The sequence below is a fragment of the Atractosteus spatula genome, chromosome 5 (assembly GCF_055471065.1).
Source record: "Atractosteus spatula isolate fAtrSpa1 chromosome 5, fAtrSpa1.hap1, whole genome shotgun sequence".
NCBI lineage: Eukaryota > Metazoa > Chordata > Actinopteri > Semionotiformes > Lepisosteidae > Atractosteus > Atractosteus spatula.
Genome location: NC_142710.1, coordinates 2,605,361 through 2,621,041, shown reverse-complemented (window position 1 = coordinate 2,621,041; position 15,681 = coordinate 2,605,361). Strand labels below are relative to the sequence as shown.

Here is a 15,681-nt window from a genome sequence, read left to right as displayed (position 1 = left end):
GAGCCCTGGTCCAGTTGAGTCTTGTGGCGATGATGCTGAAAGGGAGAGAGGAATGGGGTTTAGTTGGAGATGGAGATTTAAATGGCCGTTCCTGAGGCGCCTCTCTGTCAGCCGACATTATCGGCAACCGGTCGAGTTCAAGCGCAGGATCACAAATGACGAGAACTGTGACACAGAGACTCCCTGTCAGATGAAATGATACGACAGGCGTGCAGCCCAGTCTGATCGGAATGCAAATGTTAATTGAGATGTTATTTGGGTTTACGAAAAGGAAAAACAGACACGTATAGTCGGCAGGATTCAAACGTGCACGGGGAGACCCCAATAGATTTCAAGTCCATCGCCTTAACCACTGGACCACCCGCACAACCTCTTCTTCTCCTGAACTGACAAGGGGTCATTCCCGCATCATTTCCAACCCAAAATCTCTGCGTGATTAATTTGCTATTTCTGTCTCTATATCGATAATCTCCAGCGGATTCACTAAGAAAACAAAAGGTAGGAAAACTCAGCGGTAGATAGTTGACTTGCAGGGCCGGTTAGCTCAGTTGGTTAGAGCGTGGTGCTAATAACGCCAAGGTCGAGGGTTCGATCCCCGTACGGGCCAGTGAGTCTCATTTTCACACACCCACTATTTCTAGTCTACTGACGCAGAAATACACATCATTATGAAAAGACGACCTATGAATAAATCAAAATTACTTCCACTTCTCTTTATTGGTGGAAATCGTAGAAATTAACGGAATTGTTTCATCTTCGGATGAACTTCTAAAAAGAATCTCCCGGGTTACAGGCGGGGGTACTCGCCCCTATACTAATGAGGAGCGGGAGCTCTGTTTCCTGTTAGGAGACGTTTCCTCTAGAGGCTGATATTTCAGGATTTGGCTTTCATTTCGATTATCTTCAGAAACGTGTTCCCAGCTGTGGAACCGCTACTGCTCCCCCACAGAGGCTACTAACACGTTCGGAATCGATTATTTCAGCTTCGGTTTTGAGTTTTAAAACGCGTTAAGAAGTCCTTTCGACAGAGCATGTGCCAGGTGAGCGGAAATGGTGTTTTCACCGGCTCTCGGATGTGTAAAGATGCCCATAAACTGTTAATGAATACTACCTCCCAAAGGGGAGATAGGTATCTAACACGGGCTCGTTCCCGCATCATTTCCACTCCAACGTGCTCTCTTCGTGATTCATTTACTATTAATTGATTAAATGATTGTCGCTTTGGGTGCGAGAGGTCCCAGGTTCAAATCCCGGACGAACCCATCTTCTTTTCTATTGTAGGAAGACATATCCAGCCCTCCTCGAGAGCACAGCAGAGCGAGTGTCATGAGGTTATAGCCAGGTGCTGCAGCTGACGGGCTGACTGCTGGTTTACAAGATCCGGTGGTGGAGACACCTTCACCACTCGGAGTTTATCTGCTGCTCTCATGTATCATTATTTTAAAAGTGTGAGTGGACACCGAGCATCATAGCGTGTTTATCGCGGACTTAACATCTCGTATTCGGCGTGGAAGTGAAGAACACGCGTGGGGGAGTGAACGTCTCACGCCCCATCTGTGAAGAGCCCAAAACAGCATCGATCCCTGCCCCGTGTGAGGATCGAACTCACGACCTTCAGACTATGAGACTAACGCGATACCTACTGCGCTAACGAGGCTGGATGATAGCTGAACTCCAGCTCATGTCGAAATGAACATTATATATATGAACATTATTTTCGTGTGACTGTTGTAACTCAGACCATATTCCCCCAAAAGATTAAAACGCCGGGCTGAAGAAAAGGGAAGATCTCATCTTCATAACTCACCAGTAAAGAGACCAGAACACCACGCAAAGTCAATAAAGCGCATTAAACTGATGACCACAAAACTTTGAAATGTACATCTGGCAAACAACGTTCAGAAATGGAGTAAAAAGCGAGCGTGAGTTATAACTATGCAGTCTGAGTGTGGGTCGTGTCGTGGGTGACGGGGGAAAAGTCTCTCCCACTTTCATCATTCCATCCCGAGAGTATTTGTCCTCTCTAGTAAGTAAAGCGCGGAAGTTGGAGGATGCGGGCATCGATCCCACTACCTCTCGCATGCTAAGCGAGCGCTCTACCATTTGAGCTAATCCCCCTTCCTGTGTTAGTGGTCAGCTCCCTCCCGTGCACATTAAATTCCTCATGAGTCTTCTGCGCGATCGCACACTCGTGAAAAACACACTTGAAATCAAAGCACTCGCGACTTCTCTGGCTTGTTGGTTTGAGTTTGCTGTTTGGTTATGAGAGATCCAGGCCTCAAATCCTGCCTTATTCCATGATTGCAAGAACATACGTCCAGCTCTGCTCGTTTTTTCTGCTTTTATGAAACAACTCCTGACACACTGCGATTTTCTCATGTTGGTTTTTTAGAGTACATCTGATTGACTGGTCTTCTCTCTTGCGGGGAGACGGGACTCTTCAGAGAGGGAGTCTCCCACTTGCGTGTAATTAGCAGGAACCGCAGAAGCCCTGAATCAGAACATTTCTAGTGCTGTAATTGAGCAGGAAGTCCGAACGGTAAAAGCGTTGGACTTAAGATCCAAGAGATAAAAACCACGTGGGTTTCATCCCCAGTACTGGTAGACTCTCGTTAATTAAGGAGCAAGTAAAGGTTTATTCTCTGCTGAGAAGAAAAAAAAACACAACGTTTCGGCCGTGGAGCCTTCGAGTGTCTAGAATTACTCGTCGTTGTGACAAGACTGTTCTCTGCGCTCTGTTTACAACAAAAACCACAACCCGTCTAGATCTTACTGAAGGAGAAATGTACTTTTCTCTGTATTTTTGGAAATTCTTGGAATAAACTTTTAAAGAAATTTTGATTTGTAATTTGTCAATTTTTAATTCGGCTAAAAACACTTTTTCTAGATTTCCTTTTCCATCTGTCTGTGCTACTGCACACAGTGATTCGTATATCATCTCTACAAATTTTCGTTCTCATTTCTGTTACCAGTAAGTGACCAACGACCAGCAACAGAAATGTGCTCCTCGTTAGTATAGTGGTGCGTATCCCCGCCTGTCACGCGGGAGACCGGGGTTCGATTCCCCGACGGGGAGACATAACTTTTGAACTGCCTCACTTCAGTGAAAAAAAACGTTTTAACTTCGTTAAGGAGGCAAGAGGACGCTCTACCAGCTGAGCTCACCCCCTGCGCTGCGCCCTCCTCCTCGGCGTCACCTTGTGCCGCTTCTCCACCTCTTAGGGGCACCGTCACTGCCTGTCGTCTGCAGGGCGGTCCCGTCAAGTGTGAGGACGACGGCGGGACCTTCTTCTGCCTGCTGCACGAGTCGAGCTCTTGTGCTCGTCAGTTCAATGCTCTTTACGTCAACTCCTACTGCCTGTTGGCGCTTTATCGCCATATGTAACCGGTACAGGTACAGTACTGGTCCAACGGAATTCTTACTTACAGAAAGTCTCTCGATTGTTGAAACAGGTGTAAAAACACAAAGTGCAGACAGTGTATCAAGACAATATATAAACAGACAGTAGACAGTGTACAAGTAAACAAGTAAACAGTTCGAATGTAAACGATGCAGACATGTAAACAATGACTGAAGATGTGCAATAAATAAATAAGAAATCATAATGAGGTAGATGGTGTAGGTGTGGTCCGAGGGGCATGGCCAACTGTGTTTGCCACTCGCACTGCTATCCCGGGGACTGAAGAGAGCTGAACTGAAGGAAATTCGTATTTAAATACAGTGCAAGTCTTCAATGTGTTCTGGCACTTCCGGGTCTTCACTGAAGATATTTGTTGTGTTCTTGAGTGTGATGGGACCGTGCACTGGTGTCTCTCGGGGGAAAACGGGCAATAAAGTTCCCTACTCCTCTAGTCTACTCGTTTCAGATACACAGAAGATAAGAAGTGAGTTTGATATGTCTTCGTATTATCACATAATAAAGACTCCCTGTCAGATAAAATGAAACGACAGACGTGCAGCCCAGTCTGATAGAAATGCAAATGTTAATTGACATGTTATTTGGATTCACCAAAAGGAAAAACACACCCGTAGTCGGCAGGATTCGAACCTGCGCGGGGAGACCCCAATGGATTTCTAGTCCATCGCCTTAACCACTCGGCCACGACTACACACAAACATGGAGTAAAATGGAGTAAAAAGCAAGCGGGAATTATAACTAAGCGGTCTGAGTGTGGATCGTGTCGTTGGTGACGGGGAAAAGTGTCTCCCACTTTCATCATTCCATCCCGGAGCGGGTTAGAAAGGAGACAGAAATGAAACCGGTTTCCCTGAGCGTCTCCAGGCTGTAATACGCGCGCTGCCTGTTCACGGGCGACGTGGCGGACTGACCGCTGTGGCCACCAGGTGTCGCCAAAGGCGAATGCGAATGACGAGAACTGTGACACAGAGAGACTCCCTGTCAGATAAAATGACAGGGAGTCAATCAGACCAAAACACCATTTAAGAAAAACTCAAAATTTTGGAATTGGCTATCAAAGACAACCAGAACCCCTTAGACTCCCCAATCACTGAGCAGGAGCTACTGGACAAACTCCAGGCCCTCAGACCACGCAAAGCCTGTGGCCATGATGGTGTCATAAATGAGATGCTGAGACACAGCAGCCCAAAGTTGCAACAAGCCCTGCTCAAACTCCTCAATAAAAGTTGCATGTTGCAAAACAGAGCCCCCTGGTCCTGAGGCTCACCGACCTGAGCCACACCGACACTAAACAGCCTCAGGACAGCACTGCTAGAGCACCGCAACCCAGACTCAACCACATCACAGCACAGATCAAACAGCAATATCTCACACACTGGGACACACACACAAACACAACATAAACTGGAATGTTACAGAACCTTAAACAGACAATACACACTAGCTGAATATTTGACCAAAATAAAAAATGACAAACAGAAACAGACCCTGACGAAGTACAGGCTCAGTGACCACAGCCTGGCCATAGAAACTGGGCAACACAGGCAGACCTGGCTGCCCAGAGAGGACAGGCTGTGCTCCCACTGCCAGCGGGGAGAAATAGAGACAGAGGTGCACTTCCTACTGCACTGCGACAGATACTCTGGGATTAGAGAAACATTCTTCCCGAAATTCAGAAATCCAAACCTGCCGCCTACAGAATATGTCAATATTTTATAATATGTCTTTGTTGTAAATGTCTGTAGTATGTCTGTAGATTTTATTTTACTTCTATTTTTGTTTTGTTTCATGTAAATATCATTACTTTCATTTGCTTTGGCAACACTGATTGTACCCATCGGTCATGCTAATAAAGCACCTTGAATTGAATTGAATTGAATAAAATGATACGACAAACGCACAGCCCAGTCTGATAGGAATTAAATGTTAACAAAGATGTTACTTGAATTTATTTTAGTCCATCACGTTAACCACTCGGCCACGACTACACACGCATCCTCACCTTCTCCCGAACTGACACGGGCTCGTTCCCACATCATTTCCAACCCAAAATCTGTGCGTGATTAATTTGCTATTTCTGTCTCTATATCGATAATCTCCAGCGGATTCACTAAGAAAACAAAAGGTAGGAAAACTCAGCGGTAGATAGCTGACTTGCAGGGCCGGTTAGCTCAGTTGGTTAGAGCGTGGTGCTAATAACGCCAAGGTCGCGGGTTCGATCCCCGTACGGGCCAGTGAGTCTCATTTTCACACACCCACTATTTCTAGTCTACTGACGCAGAAATACACATCATTATGAAAAGACGACCTATAAATAAATCAAAATTACTTCCACTTCTCTTTATTGGTGGAAATCGCAGAAATTAACGGAATTGTTTCATTTTTGGATGAACTTCTAAAAAGAATCTCCCGGGTTACAGGCGGGGATACTCACCCCTATACTAATGAGGAGCGGGAGCTCTGTTTCCTCTCAGGAGACGTTTCCTCTCGGGGCTGATATTTCAGGATTTGGCTTTCATTTCGATTATCTTCAGAAACGTGTTCCCAGCTGTGGTATCGCTACTGCTCCCCACGGACGCTACTAACACGTTCGGAAACGATTATTTCAGCTTCGGTTTTGAGTTTTAAAACGCGTTAAGAAGTCCTTTCGACAGAGCACAGGCCAAGTGAGAGGAAATGGTGTTTTCACCGGCTTTCGGATATGTAAAGACGCCCATAAACTGTTCATGAATACTACCTCCCAAAGGGGAGATAGGTATCTAACACGGGCTCGTTCCCGCATCATTTCCACTCCAACGTGCTCTCTTCGTGATTCATTTACTATTAATTGATTAAATGATTGTCGCTTTGGGTGCGAGAGGTTCCGGGTTCAAATCCCGGACGAACCCGTCTTTTTTTCTATTGTAGGAAGACATATCCAGCCCTTCTCGGGAGCACAGCAGAGCGAGTGTCTTGAGGTTATAGCCAGGTGCTGCAGCTGACGGGCTGACTGCTGGTTTACAAGATCCGGTGGTGGAGACACCTTCACCACTCGGAGTTTATCTGCTGCTCTCATGTATCATTATTTTAAAAGTGTGAGTGGACACCGAGCATCATAGCGAGGGATCGAACCGTGTTTATCGCGGACTAAAGATCTCGTATTCGGCGTGGAAGTGAAGAACACGCGTGTGTGAGTGAACGTCTCACGCCCCATCTGTGAAGAGCCCAAAACAGCATCGATCCCTGCCGCGTGTGAGGATCAAACTCACGACCTTCAGATTATGAGACTGACGCGCTACCTACTGCGCTAACGAGGCTGGATGATAGCTAAACTTCAGCTCATGTCGAAATGAACATTATATATATGAACATTATTTTCGTGTGACTGTTGTAACTCAGACCATATTCCCCCAAAAGATTAAAACGCCGGGCTGAAGAAAAGGGAAGATCTCATCTTCATAACTCACCGGTAAAGAGACCAGAACACCACGCAAAGTCAATAAAGCGCATTAAACTGATGACCACAAAACTTTGAAACGTACATCTGGCAAACAACGTTCAGAAATGGAGTGAAAAGCAAGCGTGAGTTATAACTAAGCAGTCTGAGTGTGGGTCGTGTCGTGGGTGACGGGGGAAAAGTCTCTCCCACTTTCATCATTCCATCCCGAGAGTATTTGTCCTCTCTAGTAAGTAGAGCGCAAAAGCTGGAGGTTGTGGGCATCGAGCCCACTACCTCTTGCATGCTAAGCAAACACAACGTTTCGGCCGTGGAGCCTTCTTCGAGTGTCTAGAATTACTCGTCGTTGTGACAAGACTGTTCTCTGTGCTCTGTTTACAACAAAAACCACAACCCGTCTAGGTCTTACTGAAGGAGAAATGTACTTTTCTCTGTATTTTTGGAAATTCTTGGAATAAACTTTTAAAGAAATTTTGATTTGTAATTTGTCAATTTTTAACTCGGCTAAAAACACTTTTTCTAGATTTCCTTTTCCATCTGTCTGTGCTACTGCACACGGTGATTCGTATATCATCTCTACACATTTTCATTCTCATTTCTGTTACCATTAAGTGACCAACTTCAGAGAGGGAGTCTCCCACACATCAGACATGTGCTCCTCGTTAGTATAGTGGTGAGTATCCCCGCCTGTCACGCGGGAGACCGGGGTTCGATTCCCCGACGGGGAGACAGATAACCTTTTAACTACCTCACTTCAGTTAAAAAAAAACAACGTTTTAACTCCGTTAATTGTTAATTTACGTTAATTTTATGAATTGATTACTTAGACACGTGTCCAATAACATGACTTCTCTTCTTACAGGTGAGTAATTACAAGAGTTTGAGCCCCGTCCATGGTGAAATGTTAAACAACCGGCAATCTGTGCAGGAAGGAGCCCCTCTGAAAAGAGCACCGGGGCACAAGCTCGTCTTTAATCCCACTGACAGTCTACACTAGAGGCGTGGATTCAAACCACACTTCTCACACGCTTGCTTCCCCTCGTGTGTGAAAGTGTTTCATGTGTGATCGAAAACGAGACAAACTCCAGTCTCTGGTTAGAGCTGAAACAGCAATCCAGAACATGCCGTCTGCTTGAGTCTAGATCTGACTCAAAAACAAACTTGTTTTATTCTTTATTATTGGACATTATTTTTTTAATTAGTAACTTAATATGCAGGACACAGTAATATAGGATTCTTACGTTGTCGATCTGCTATTTGTATATAAGTGAATGTCGCTATTGAATTGATGGAAAGATCGGTGGGTTTGGTTTTCTTCTGTTCACCATAGAAGTCCCGCTCTCGGTTCTGACGACCCGCTGCCTCTGTCTCTGTCCCGATCCGAAACAGTCGGTTCAGTTCGCCTGGGGTTCCGAGCGGGAATCGGACCTGAAAGAGCTCTTCTTTTCTTTCACACGTAGTGATTAAAACTCTCAGGGGGAACTTTCACAGTTAATGGTGTTTTCAGGAACAATAATCACACATCACGGGAACAAGTAAACATTTATTCCTGCTGAAAAGAGAAGAGAAGACACAACGTTTGGGTTGCGGAGCCTTCTTCGGGTGTCGGGAACGGATCATCAATCACTGTCGATAGTTAATTGCATTTCAGAAATCACTGAATACATTTCATGAAGAAAAATGACGGTACGAGTTAAACAGCGCCTTCATTCACCTTCATTCCAGGTGAACTAAATTAGGAAACTGAGAATATCTGAAAGCTTGGTACTGTTAAATAAGTGTACTATTAAATATTCCGTGTACAAAACACACCGCAGCTAAACGCCTCTTCATCAGTGAAATGAGGTGTCGAAATAAGAGCTTTATCTCACATCCTCGTACCTAGAATACATCCTGTATGAATTTAAAGCAGCCCACTGAAATGTTGTTGTTACATAAAATGTTATGAGTTTTAAAGCTATTTTAAAAAGTTTGAATTTTACTAAGACGTGAATATTTTATTCTCGGATGAAACTTTAAACAGTGACATGGGAGTATTTCCACCGAGAGATGATTTGAAAGCTTCTCTTATCCGAATCGTAGACTTTACCAGTGTCTTTCTGTGCTGTGTTACACTGTTATGTAACTGGTTCAGTACAGTGTTATTGTCATAATGTTGTGTTACTGTATTCCGTACAGTGTCATTGACACAGTGTTGTGTTACAGTGTTCTTGTGCAGTGTCATTGACACAGTGTTGTGTTACTGTGTTCGGTACAGTGTAATTCTCACAGTGCTGTTACTGGTTCAGTGTTGTGTTACTGTATTCAGTGCAGTGTCATTGACACAGTGCTGTGATACTATTTTCTGTTTTGATTTATAGTGTTGCGCTACAGTCATCTGTTTGACCTTCCTCCCAGGGAAATTATAAAAACTCTTCAGTTCGGACACCTACTCTGATATTCGATCTTAAATTAAGGTCTGCTTCTTTGATTGTCTTGTCATGCAAAGAGTGTTAGACCCAAGTGCTCGTTTATTAAAGTCCGAGATCCTGACTGATTTGACTTTATACCGATAATGAGCAGCAAATTAATGAAGAAAACAGAAACGCGAGAAAAAAACTGCTGTACATACTGAACACATGTGGCCAGTCTTAATGAGCTGTGCGATCTGTTGTTGTCAGACGTGCTTCTGTGTTAAACGCACAAGGACAAAAACAGCCCGGAGACTCCGATCGAGCAATGCGGCTGTGCTTTTCCGCCTTGGAAAGGTCACGCGTTCCACGAGGTAGTCAAGAACACGCGTGTATGAGCGAACAGGAGCCGCCTGTGTCAGAAGAGCAAAAGAAACCACAGCCCCGTTTGATGATCAAGCGAACGACCTTCAGATTATGAGACTGACGCGCTACCTGGTGCGCCAACGAGGCCACACACGATACCCATCCTGAAAACGAGCCAGTCAGAGATTTCGAGCGTCTGTTCCCTAAACTAGCGATGCTCCCTCATGTATATTGAATCCGCCTTTTGATCTCACCAATTCTGTTTCTCCTTGATTCTGTTGCGAGTCCGTCTTTGAGATCCCACCTCGCTCAAGTCCTTCTGGCTGAAGTGGCCTCCCTGCCTCAGCAGCGAGCCCTCGTCAGCCACCGACACGTCTGCGGCTCGCTTGGCCCTCCGACTCCCGATCTGCGGAGATGAGATTTGAGCAGAAAGCGCCGGAGCCGCGCTTCATGCGGATAGAAGATGAGCAGGAGGCGCGGCTGTTGAACGCTTGACAATCGCCCAGCGCTCTCTCCGCAAGGCGCGAACGCGGCTACAGGAGACCTGTCGGCACACAGAACTCTAAACTCACTCCTGGAGGAGGCAGGAGGACGCTCTACCAGCTGAGCTCACCCCCCCTTTATTATTGGACATTATTTTTTTAAATTAGTAACTTAATATGCAGGACACACTAATGTAGGAGTCTGACTTTGTCGTTTGTATATAACTGAATGTCCCTCACTATTGAATTGATTGAAAGATCGGTGGGTTTGGTTTTCTTCTGTTCACCACAGAAGTCCCGCCTCCGGCTCTGTCCCGATCCAAAACGGTCGGTTCAGTTCACCTGGGGTTCCGAGCCGGACTCGGACCTGAAAGAGCTGTTCTATTCTTTCACAGGCAGCGTACAAAACTTTCAGGGGGTGTCCCCAGCCCGGGTACTGGGGAGCCCTGGTCCAGTTGAGTCTTGTGGCGATGACGCGGAAAGGGAGAGAGGAATGGGGTTTAGTTGGAGATGGAGATTTGAATGGCCGTTCCTGAGGCGCCTCTCTGTCAGCCGACATGATCAGCAACCGGTCGAGTTTAAGCGCAGGATCACGAATGACGAGAACTGTGACACAGAGAGTCTCCCTCTCAGAGAAAATGATACGACAGTCGTGCAGCCCTGTCTGACAGAAATTGAACTGGTAACAGAGATGTTATTTGAATCTACCATAAGGATAAAGAGAAACCCGTAGTCAGCAAGACTTGAAACCCAATGGATGTCTAATCCATCGCCTTAACCACTCGGCCAGGGCTACACGAGCATTCCCCCTAAAATCTGTTTTAAATCCACTTCATATGGAACATTAATGTGGAGCATAACTGAAGGGAATTGTTGGTAGTTGAGAAGCATAATGTACTCTGAATATGATGAACGATCTTTAGGAATATAAATATATTATATACAGAGAAATATAGGACTGATTTCTCATTAGCGGACGAAGTGCAATTCTGTATCTGTGAATTGAGAGGTGTCTGTTTTATAAAAGGCCTGAGACGGACCGGCGTCTAATTCAGGGCGGGAGAGATACACACTCTCAGTCCCAGTACCCGCACAGTAACCAGGAAGATCTCAGTGCTGTGATGCCGTTTTCAGTTTTGATTTATTGTGTTACTGTTATTGTGTTGTTTTATTGTGCTACAGTGATATGTTTGACCTTCCTCTCGGAGAAAGTATAAAAACTACAGTTCTGACATTTACTCTGATATTCGATCTTAAATTAAGGTCTGCTTCTTTGACGGTAACACACTTGTTATGCGAAGTGTGTTAGACCCATGTGCTCGTTTATTAAAGTCCGAGATCCTGACTGATTTGACTTTATACCGATAATTAGCAGCAAATTGACGAATAAAGCACAAAACGTGAGAAAAAACTGCTGCACATATTGCACACGTGTGGCCAGTCTTAAACGAGCTCTGTCCCGTCTCTGTCCCGATCCGAAGCAGTCGGTTCAGGTCGCCTGGGGTTCCGAGCCGGACTCGGATTGAAAAAGAAGTGATCAGGATGGCCGAGTGGTTAAATTGTTGGACTTAAGATCCGATGCATAAATGTCTGTCTGGATTCACTCCCATCTGCTGTTAGTGTCTTGTAATAAATTTTAGTTTTTAATCCACTTCGTATTGAGCATTAATATGGAACTTCATAACTAGAGGGAATTATTAGTAGCCGAGAATAAAAATCGCTGCAGCATAATGTCGTTGAATATTATGAACGATATTTAGGAATATAAATATATTATAACTCTGAGAAGTATAGGACTGACCTCTTTAACAACGCATGATGTATAATTCAGGGTCTGTGAATTGAGAAACAGGTGTCTGTTGTATAAAAGGTGAGACAGTGGCCCGTAGGGGGGAGCGAACCCGCGACCTTGGCGTTTTTAGCACCACGCTCTAACCAACTGAGCTAACCAGCCTTGTGAAGCACCTTTCCAGCTCTGACCCTGAGCATGTCAGACTGTGGAGATTTTCCACAGACCTGAGACGGACCAGCGTCTAATTCAGGGCGGGGGAGGGACACATTCTCAGTCCCAGGAACCGCACAGTAACCAGGACGATCACAGGTCCGAGTTTAAATACCAGAGTGACACCGGCTGGCGAATCCCACTGGTGACACACAGCTTCTGTCATGTTGTTTCATAACCTCGTACCTAGAATACATACTGTATGAATTCAGGATTTATTGAGCCACCGCGACCCCACGATGTTCCTCGAGTATCACACTGGGATTAGAAATACAGCGAGACTCCGGCATTCAGATCTGTCGCAGATGCGCTGGGTTTTATAAGCAAAAAATGTTTAAGAAGAAGGTGAAATACTGCTGTGTATTTTCCTCTTGTTTAGCCGCCACTGCCGGCTATACACAGTGTGATAATATTGCAAATATCGTATTATCTTCAGCTGCAAACAATTCCTCACAGTTACAAAATTTCACCTTAATATTCCATATTAAGTGGATTTAAAGATGATAAACAGTAGGAAAACAGGTTAAATGAAGATAATCGTTTCACCAACATCTACCGCTCCACGAGCGCTTAAGACTTTAACTTCAACACAGTGATCACTCGGCACTCCTACACCGCGCTCAGTGATGACTGTGGTCTGTCTACATTAGACATGCTCTTTCACAGCCTAGCCCACCTGCTCAGGACCTTCTCACTGTCTCTAAAGAAGAATTACACGTCACTGTGACAAGCCTGTCTTAGAAGTGCTCTGTGCTCTGTTTACAACAAAAACCGCAGCCCGCTTGAGTCTAGGTCTTACTGACAGAGAAATGTACTTTTTGAAATTCTTGGGCTAAACTTTTATTGTGTTGTTTTGTTGTGCTTCAGTCATCTGTTTGACCTTCCTCGCAGGGAAATTATAAAGACTCTACAGTTCGGACACCTACTCTGATATTTCGATCTTAAATTAAGGTCTGCTTCTTTTGACGGTCTTATTATGCAAAGAGTGTTAGACCCAAGTGCTCGTTTATTAAAGTCCGAGATCCTGACCGATTTGACTTTATACCGATAATTGCAGCAAATTAATGAAGAAAACAGAAACACGAGAAAAAAACTGCTGCACACATGTGGCCAGTCTTAAATGAGCTGTGTGATCTGCTGCTGTCAGACGTGCTTCTGTGCTAAACGCACAAGGACAAAAACAGCCCGGAGATTCCGATCGAGCACTGAGCTGTGCTTTTCTCCCTTGGAAAGGTCACGCATTCCACGAGGTAGGCAAGAACACGCGTGTATGAGCGAACAGGACCCAACTGGCACGAGTGAATGACCCCCCCGCGAGCTCACTGGCAGGAGAGAGGGGAAGGGTGGGCTCGTTGGTTTAGTCCAAGCGAACGGCGCGAGACTCACTGCACTGGTCTGTCTCCGGTCTCTGTGCGCGAAGAACAGCTGTGAAATTTGAGAAGCCACTGTTCACGTGGCTAGTTGGTCTGGGGGTATGATTGTCGCTTTGGATGCGAGAGGTCCCGGTTTTAAATCCCGGAGGAGCCTGTCTTTTTTTCTATCATTGTAGGAAGACATATCCAGCCCTCCTCGGGAGCACAGCAGAGCGAGTGTCTTGAGGTTATAGCCAGGTGCTGCAGCTGACGGGCTGACTGCTGGTTTACAAGATCCGGTCGTGGAGACACCTTCACCACTCGGAGTTTATCTGCTGCTCTCATGTATCATTATTTTAAAAAGGTGTGAGTGGACACCGAGCATCATAGCGAGGGATCGAACTGTGTTTATCGCGGACTAAACATCTCGTATTCGGCGTGGAAGTGAAGAACACGCGTGGGGGAGTGAACGTCCCACGCCCCATCTGTGAAGAGCCCAAAACAGCACAGATCCCTGCCCCGTGTGAGGATCGAACTCACGACCTTCAGATTATGAGACTGACGCGCTACCTACTGCGCTAACGAGGCTGGATGACGGCTAAGCTCCAGTATGAACTCACACGATATGATTGCAAATCAATCGGTGAGATCCACACCATCCGCTGTCACAATAAATCCCAATCTGTCATTTAGGATCCCTGCCATTCCGGAACAAACTGTTACTGGCTACAGCTGAACGAGTAAGCATTCCACTACACTTGTTGTATATGGCAAAAAAAAAAATCTTGAATCAAAAATTCATAAACGATTTCAGCAGCTTGCTCTTTATTACGTTGCACCCACGTTTTGTACTCCTCGCAGTCATGTACAGTTTATACATATTGGTATGATGTATACGGTGTATATATATAGTTTCTCATATACGAGTGTGATTTGGGTTTGAAACATGTCATCTGGTAACGGAGCGAACAGCCGGCGATACCGGACAGCCCTTCCCTCCTGTGAGTCCTGTTGAAGCGAAGCGAAGCTGTACTATGCTGTACTCTCACCTGCTGTGTGCTCGGCACTAACAGGATTATATAATAATGGATTGAAAGGGACACATTCTGACGTGGGTTTAATTAAGATTGACACCTGTGTGTTAGAAAATAAATAATCAATAAAATACATCGCAGACTTTCTCCCGTTTTAACAGGTTTCCCGTGGAAGGGTTAAGTTACAGTTTTATAAATTGAAGACGTGGAGGCGAGAGGTCATCGCCTGCTTACAGCGCTCGATGCAAAGTCTTCACAATGTTGCTAGTGAAACAGGAGTCTGTCCTCTCTAGTACATAGAGCGCAAGAGCTGGAGGATGCGGGCATCGATCCCGCTACCTCTCGCATGCTAAGCGAGCGTTCTACCATTTGAGCTAATCCCCCTTCCTGTGACTGCAACCAGCTATGTCCCATGGACACAATTCAGGGCGGGAGAGGGACACATTCTCAGTCCCAGGAACCGCACAGTAATCAGGACGATCACAGGTCCGAGTTTAAATACCAGAGTGACACAGGCTGGTGTCTCCTTAGAGCACTAATGAAAGAAGTCTACACGTACATGGAAATGTTCATAATGTCTACAACACTACGTATTTTAAATTGCAGGTTTTATTCAGTAGTAAGTTTACTGTGACCCATGATGAACTGGTGTCCAGTCCCAGTGTTGGGGTCCTTGCTCGGGGTCCCCTGAACCCCACAGTCACCTGGATGATCAGGTCCGATGAGTCACCGCGCTGTCGTGAGGAATTTACCTTCCCGAGGGGCTAAGTGCGGGTTATCTCACAACCTTTTAAAAATAATCATTTTTCATTGTCCACTTCATTCCCCGTTTGATGAAATTGAGTGTCTCTGTTTACTGTGCAACTGAATACATTTCATGTAGAAAAATGACGGTATGAGGAAAACACCGAGAGATGATATGAAAGCTTCTCTTATCCAGCGTCTTTCTGTGTTGTGTTACACTGTTGTCTTACTGGTTCTGTAGAGTGTCATTGACACAGTGTTGTGTTACTGTGTTCAGAACAGTAAAATTTTCACAGTGCTGTTACTGGTTCAGTGTTGTGTTACTGTATTCAGTGCAGTGTCATTGACTGAAATACTGTTTTCAGTTTTGTTGTGTTATTGTTATTGTGTTGTTATATTGTGCTACAGTCATCTGTTTGACCTTCCTCTCAGGGAAATTATAAAAACTCTACAGTT

General features: G+C 45.2%; 9 non-coding genes across 9 annotated transcripts; 3 read left to right on the top strand and 6 right to left on the bottom strand.

Annotated features, from left to right (window-relative positions):
- Positions 1 to 533: 533 nt before the first annotated feature.
- On the top strand, positions 534 to 607 carry trnai-aau (transfer RNA isoleucine (anticodon AAU)). The gene has a single exon. It is a non-coding gene; the product is annotated as a tRNA-Ile (tRNA).
- Positions 608 to 1,584: 977 nt separating this feature from the next.
- Positions 1,585 to 1,657, bottom strand: trnam-cau (transfer RNA methionine (anticodon CAU)). Its single transcript has one exon. It is a non-coding gene; the product is annotated as a tRNA-Met (tRNA).
- Positions 1,658 to 2,045: 388 nt separating this feature from the next.
- Positions 2,046 to 2,118, bottom strand: trnaa-agc (transfer RNA alanine (anticodon AGC)). The gene has a single exon. It is a non-coding gene; the product is annotated as a tRNA-Ala (tRNA).
- A 1,910-nt stretch (positions 2,119 to 4,028) lies between these two features.
- Positions 4,029 to 4,110, bottom strand: trnas-aga (transfer RNA serine (anticodon AGA)). Its single transcript has one exon. It is a non-coding gene; the product is annotated as a tRNA-Ser (tRNA).
- Positions 4,111 to 5,579: 1,469 nt separating this feature from the next.
- trnai-aau (transfer RNA isoleucine (anticodon AAU)) lies at positions 5,580 to 5,653 on the top strand. Its single transcript has one exon. It is a non-coding gene; the product is annotated as a tRNA-Ile (tRNA).
- A 989-nt stretch (positions 5,654 to 6,642) lies between these two features.
- Positions 6,643 to 6,715, bottom strand: trnam-cau (transfer RNA methionine (anticodon CAU)). Its single transcript has one exon. It is a non-coding gene; the product is annotated as a tRNA-Met (tRNA).
- A 796-nt stretch (positions 6,716 to 7,511) lies between these two features.
- trnad-guc (transfer RNA aspartic acid (anticodon GUC)) lies at positions 7,512 to 7,583 on the top strand. Its single transcript has one exon. It is a non-coding gene; the product is annotated as a tRNA-Asp (tRNA).
- Positions 7,584 to 11,972: 4,389 nt separating this feature from the next.
- Positions 11,973 to 12,047, bottom strand: trnaf-aaa (transfer RNA phenylalanine (anticodon AAA)). Its single transcript has one exon. It is a non-coding gene; the product is annotated as a tRNA-Phe (tRNA).
- Positions 12,048 to 13,962: 1,915 nt separating this feature from the next.
- On the bottom strand, positions 13,963 to 14,035 carry trnam-cau (transfer RNA methionine (anticodon CAU)). Its single transcript has one exon. It is a non-coding gene; the product is annotated as a tRNA-Met (tRNA).
- Positions 14,036 to 15,681: the final 1,646 nt, after the last annotated feature.